This window comes from Arachis ipaensis, chromosome B08, assembly GCF_000816755.2.
Source record: "Arachis ipaensis cultivar K30076 chromosome B08, Araip1.1, whole genome shotgun sequence".
Lineage (NCBI taxonomy): Eukaryota > Viridiplantae > Streptophyta > Magnoliopsida > Fabales > Fabaceae > Arachis > Arachis ipaensis.
In genome coordinates this window covers 9,460,070-9,466,062 of record NC_029792.2, presented here as the reverse complement: position 1 = coordinate 9,466,062, position 5,993 = coordinate 9,460,070, and the positions used below count along the sequence as shown (strand labels likewise).

Genomic DNA, 5,993 nt, shown 5'->3' with positions numbered 1-5,993 from the left:
TGGATTCAAGGTAAATGCTGCCCTCTTGAAATGCTATGCAGAGCATAAATCTTTGGAGAAAGCGGAGGCTATCATGAAGAAAATTAAGAAGGTTCGTCCCGTGAACTCCCCCGCGTGTTACAATATGATGTTGAAACTCTATGCGCAGTTAGGCAAATATGACAAATTAGATAGTCTAATGCAAGAAATGATGGAGAAGGACATACGCAATGGTGCTATGTTTACTATTCGGTTGAATGCGTATGTGGCTGCTGCAGACATAGAAGGGATGGAGAAGTTACTAATGAGGATGGAAGTTGATCCTCTTGCAACTGTTGATTGGTATATTTACACGACTGCAGCAAATGGTTATCTGAAAGGTGGCAATGTCGAGAAGGCCTTGTCAGCACTGAACAAATCAGAGCGGTTAGCTGTAGGCAGGAGCAAGTGGCTTGCCTTTGCATCTATTCAAACTATATATGCTGCTATTGGTAATAAGGATGAGGTTTATCGAATTTGGGACAAGTGCAAAGCCTCGAATGGATTTTGGAATAAAGATTACCTCTGTATGTTAAGCTCTTTGGTGAAGCTAGGTGACATTGTTGGAGCTGAGAAGATCTCCGAAGAATGGGAATCCAATTACAAAGTATTCGACACCAGAATTCCACATCTTATGATCCATACTTATTGTAAATTGGGTATGTTGGATAAGGCTGAGGCTTATATCAAGAGGCTTTTGGATAGCGGCAAGCAATTGCATGCGTCTACATGGGATAATTTGGCAGAACACTACTGCTTGGATAATAATATGGAGAAAGCAGTTCAAGCAATGAAGACTGCGCTCTCTGCAGAAAGATCTAGACGGAGGCCTAAACCCTTTGTTTTGGCTGCATTTTTAGAGTACCTGAAGGAAAAAGGAGATTTGGAATCAGTGCTTCAGATCCTCAAGTTCTATAGTGATGGCGGTTATCTCTCTGTTGCAACCTATGATAAACTAGTAAGTTATGTTCATGGTGAAATCCCTGATGCAAAAGCCATTGATCTGATTAGAGTGGAAAATCAATTAGATGAAGACACTGAACATCTTGATGAGGATACAAATGATGTTTGAAGGTAAAGTTTAGTTAGCAGAACTAAATTACATGTCTCAAAATGTGGCCAAGAGAGAGTAGATTATGTAGTCATAGCTGACAGATAAATGATTTCTTTTTGTCCACCTTTGTTTAATTAAGTAGCGACTAAAGTTTAAGTTTTCATCATGATGTGCCATTAAATCATCGATCTAACTTTTTCACTATCATATATGTTAACCTTTAAACAAGGTGGATACTCTAACGAAGATTTTATAATTGTCATCATTTAAAGATATTTCATTTTTGACTATTGGATCATAAATTCTAGAGTTTGATTTTCATATGTTATAAAAATGTTATCTTTGTTTAAAGTGACAAAACCAATAAGTCATACTTTTTAAACTAAGATCATTATGAAAAAATGTTTTTGACATCTTCATTAAAGTAATTGCCATCAAACAATGTTTAGGAAATGCATGGTTTTATTTCACACTACATGATTTTGAGCGTCCACAAGATATTTTTTTAAGTATTATTTGTTTTTATCATAGATTATTTTAAGTATAAAGTAAGTTAATTAAATGCAGTACCTCTAACTAACTGGATTACTATATCACTCTTTAATTGTAATTAAGAAAAAATTCTTTCTGATATGGCTATCCCATTGGTGATATACTGGCATTGATGATTTGATCTTTGATGCATAACAGTTGATACCACCAGGGATGCTCCTGGCTAGGAATTTGGATCTTCTAAATTTTAAATTTGTACTTTAGAGGGTAAAGTGTGATCTTCTACCCTTAAATAGTTTTTCTTTTATATTTATTTTTGGTTCCACCTATAAAATAAATGGTGAGATATCACACTTTACTTTCTAAAATGAAATTCAAATTTTAGAGAATTCAAATTCCCTGGCTAGTGGCTAATAAGGTGTTGGGGCATGTGGCTCATTGGATTTTGGAAAAGATAATTATATGTCTGTATATAATGCTCCTATTATAATAAATTAATAATACATCGCTCTCATATTTAAAAAAGAAATTTATTTAATTTATGTGCTAAGGGCATAATAAATTATTATTTGAGGAATGTTAGGGGTAGTAATTTTGGTGTTTTGTAACCATCAATTGGTTATCAATAGTGTTTTTAATAGTGGAAGATCACTCACTTTTGTTTTGATGGTTAAATGCTGGTCAGAAAATACAAAAGTTGCTGACTTCCTAGACTTTTCTTTATTTTTTTAAATATAAAAATTTAAATTTTTAATATATTTATCTTTTAGTTATTAAATAAAAATATTTAAAATATTTTATTAATAATAATTTTATCGTATGTTTTTAAGACACATTAACTAAATTTTTTTTGATAATTCTGATGGTTTAATCAGCTGCCAAGAGTGGTCACGTTTTTAATGGCGATTTTCACAATCATATTTTTAGCTTGGTTAAAGTTGTGAAAACTGAAAAGTAGCCAATCCATGTGACTAATGGACACAAATAATTGATGCAATAACCAACAGAGAGTATTGTATCTTTAATCTCTGTATGTTACTACTTGAAGGTTTCAAAGGTAAATAATGCCTCCGCCATGATTACGCGTGATTTCATTTAGAGGAAGTATAAGAAGTCAATAAAATATATGTATAATATGTATAATTGAGGTTTAGTGATATTCGATTCAGTAGGATATCATATGTTTATTATTCCTGGTATTTGGATAAATAATAATAATTCAATTAAATAATTATTTTGTTCATGCTCTGGTTCAATACTCTCTGGTTTAGGTTCAAGTAAGCTAAAAAAGACCCAGTCCAAAGGTTAGCCCCTACTGCTTACCCGACCTCCTCAAAGAGGTCAGGTTCGACATAAGCCGATAGATAGCACTTATTCAAATAAGTAACTGTCTCCTAAAATCTCTCATCCACTTTTAGAAGAGATATCTCAACAACCCTAAGATAAAGGGACAGTTATCCACCTTCAGAAATGGAACTACTCCAACGGTGGTTATTGGATCATCACCTATAAATACACTGACACACTCAGGTAAAGCTAAGTTCCAATACATTCTAAACCTGCTTATCCCCTTGCTAACTTAGACATCAGAGTGTCTTTGCAGGTACCACCCCTCCCCTCTCCCCCTATTCCTTCAAACACACAACTCGGACGGAGGCTCCCAGACGTAAAACAAGTCGAAGGCCACATTCTTTCAACATTCGGGCCTTTCATTCGAGCCCAATCATCCGGTTCTAGGTAAGCCCCAGAACATTGGCGCCATTGCCGGAGACCTAAGAGATCAACTCACAATGGCGGATGACCAAAACGAGGACGAACATACTGCATCAGAATCTGAGCAAGAGCATCAAGATGTAGTCACCAATGACAAAGCAATAATATCTCTGCAAGGAGCGGACAGACAATATAGAGAAGGTCCCTCAGGCATTCAGGATTCAAGAAGAATCTCCTCTGAGGTGCACGAGCCAGAGAAGGAGGGACAACCTCACGCTGCCGATCTCATGGGACTGCTACACGGCCATCAAGGACGGCTAGAACAGCTGAAACAAGAGCTGGAACGACAACGAGAAGCAGAGATAAACCTAAGGAGAGAAGTTGAGCGACGAAAAGAGCTTGAATAAAAGCTCTTAAAACTAGAATTCAACCTCTGAAATAAGAGTTCTCGCGTTGACCGAGAAGACACCCCATTGGGGGGAGATGATTCGTTTAGTGAAGATATCATGAGGGCAAAAGTTCCAAGGAAACTTCAAAAGCTCTGACATGGATCTGTACGACGAGACCATCGACCCAAAACACCACCTCAGCAATTTCAAAAGTCGGATGTATTTAGCCGACGCCTCTAATGCTACCCACTGCAAAGTCTTTCCAACGACTTTGACAAAGGCGGCGATGAAGTGGTTCGACAGCCTCCTCCCCAGGTCGGTCACCAGCTTCGACGACCTCTCGCGTAAGTTCTTTATGCGGTTTTCGATCCAGAAGGATAAAGTCAAGCATGCACCTAGCCTACTAGGAGTAAAACAGGAGGTCGGAGAACCCCTGAGAGATTACATGGAAAGGTTCAACAAAGCATGCTTGAAAATTCAAGATCTACCTACGGAAGCAATGATCATGGGCCTAGTAAATGAACTCCGAGAAGGACTCTTCTCTCAGTCCATCTCGAAAAGGCATCCGACTTCTTTGAGCGATGTACAAGAAAGAGCCGAAAAGTACATCAACATAGAGGAAAATGCCAAACTGCGGAAGTCGAGCTGGCGATCCGGGCACCCTCACCCATCAAGGGACAAGGAGTGGGAGCCCAAGAAGAAAGAAGAAGTCGGGTCTGAAAGGCCCAGAAGATATCATTCTTACACTCCCTTACGAGTCTCCCTAGTCGATATTTACAGAAAAATTTGTCACACTGAAAAACTACCTCTCCCTCGGCCTATCAAGAACAAGAAGGGGGAAGTCAGCGAATACTGTGAATATCACAGGTTATATGGACACTCTACCAATGATTGTTACGACTTAAAAAATGTGATAGAAAAGCTGGCCAGGGAAGGTCGGCTTGACAGATATCTCATGGAAAGGTCGGACAATCATGGAAAGAGGAAACGAGATGAAGAAGATCGGAGAGATCCGCCACCACGGACCCCGGAACAACATATACATATGATCTCGGGAGGGTTTGCTGGAGGAGGACTCACCAAATCATCTCGTAAAAGACATCTGAAGGAAGTTTACCAGATCGGAAGCGAACTGCCGACCTCCCAACCATTTCTTTCACAAAAGAAGACGGACAGGGTATTGTTCCTGGACATGACGATCCGATGGTAACTACCATGATTCTCGCCAACGCCCATCTACATAGAACCCTGGTGGATCAGGGGAGCTCGACAGACATCTTGTTCAAGCCAGCTATTGACAAGTTGGGATTGGACGAAAAGGAGAAGTATAGGTAAACAACTTCTAGCTGGCTAACTTTAAATAACTATAATTAATAATAATTAATTTTGTATTTTAAAAATAAAATTTAAATAATCACTAATTAATGACAATTAATTAGTATGAAGAGCAATTCAAAAATACTTGTTGGCTTATTGTTAGTTAGATCCCTATTGGTTATCTAGCGAGATTGATTCAAAAAATTTAATTTTGACCCCTTTTTATATATGCGTCGTACAACCCTAAGCCACAAACTACTCTGAGTATATGCACCTTCCGTCCTCTCTCTCACGCTCCTTCTCCCACACGTCGCTCCACTGTTTTATCTCTGGTGCACCACCATCCCTCACCCTTCCTCGCGTGCAGTCAGCTCTCTCACTCGCCAATTTTTCACTGCGCATCCTCCATTGCAGCTGTGTGCCTTGTCCTTATACCTTTACGTCGCCGTCCTCCATCGCGTAAATAAAAAGAGATATAAGATTATGTAAAAGAGGATAAAGAAAATGTGTAACGTAAATGTTAATTTATATAATAGATATAACAACGAATAAATATAAAAGGTGATAATAAATTAAAATTTAATTCAATTTATACCTATTAAAAACTTTAATTTTTTAACAGTCCACGTTATTAGAATTAGGACTAAGATCCTTGACAAACCCCATTTGTAGGATTTATCTTGTATTGATTTTTGGGGATTTTATCACCTTTTACCCATATTTATTCAAGAAATAGCATGGTTTTGTATATTCTCCTTTAATTGTGCTTGAATGATACTTTTCATACTTTACTTACTTTTGACCATTAGTTTAGTTTTAGCTTAGTTTAGTAGTTAGAGTTAGTTTCTAGAGAGAGAAGCTCTCACTTCTCTCTAGAATTAGGATTAGGTTTAGTTCTTAGATCTAGATTTTAATTCATCTTCTTTTATTTCTATCTTCTCAATTCCTTGTTGTTACATTCATTCTTCTTCCATCCTTTTGTTGTAATTTCCTTTATGTTGTTCTTGCAT

The 5,993-nt window shown here is 37.5% G+C and overlaps 1 protein-coding gene across 1 annotated transcript in view; it reads left to right on the top strand.

Moving 5' to 3' along the window:
- Positions 1-5,993, top strand: part of LOC107613855 (pentatricopeptide repeat-containing protein At2g20710, mitochondrial-like) — a 31,116-nt gene that overhangs the window by 1,141 nt on the left and 23,982 nt on the right. The window lies entirely within an intron of this gene.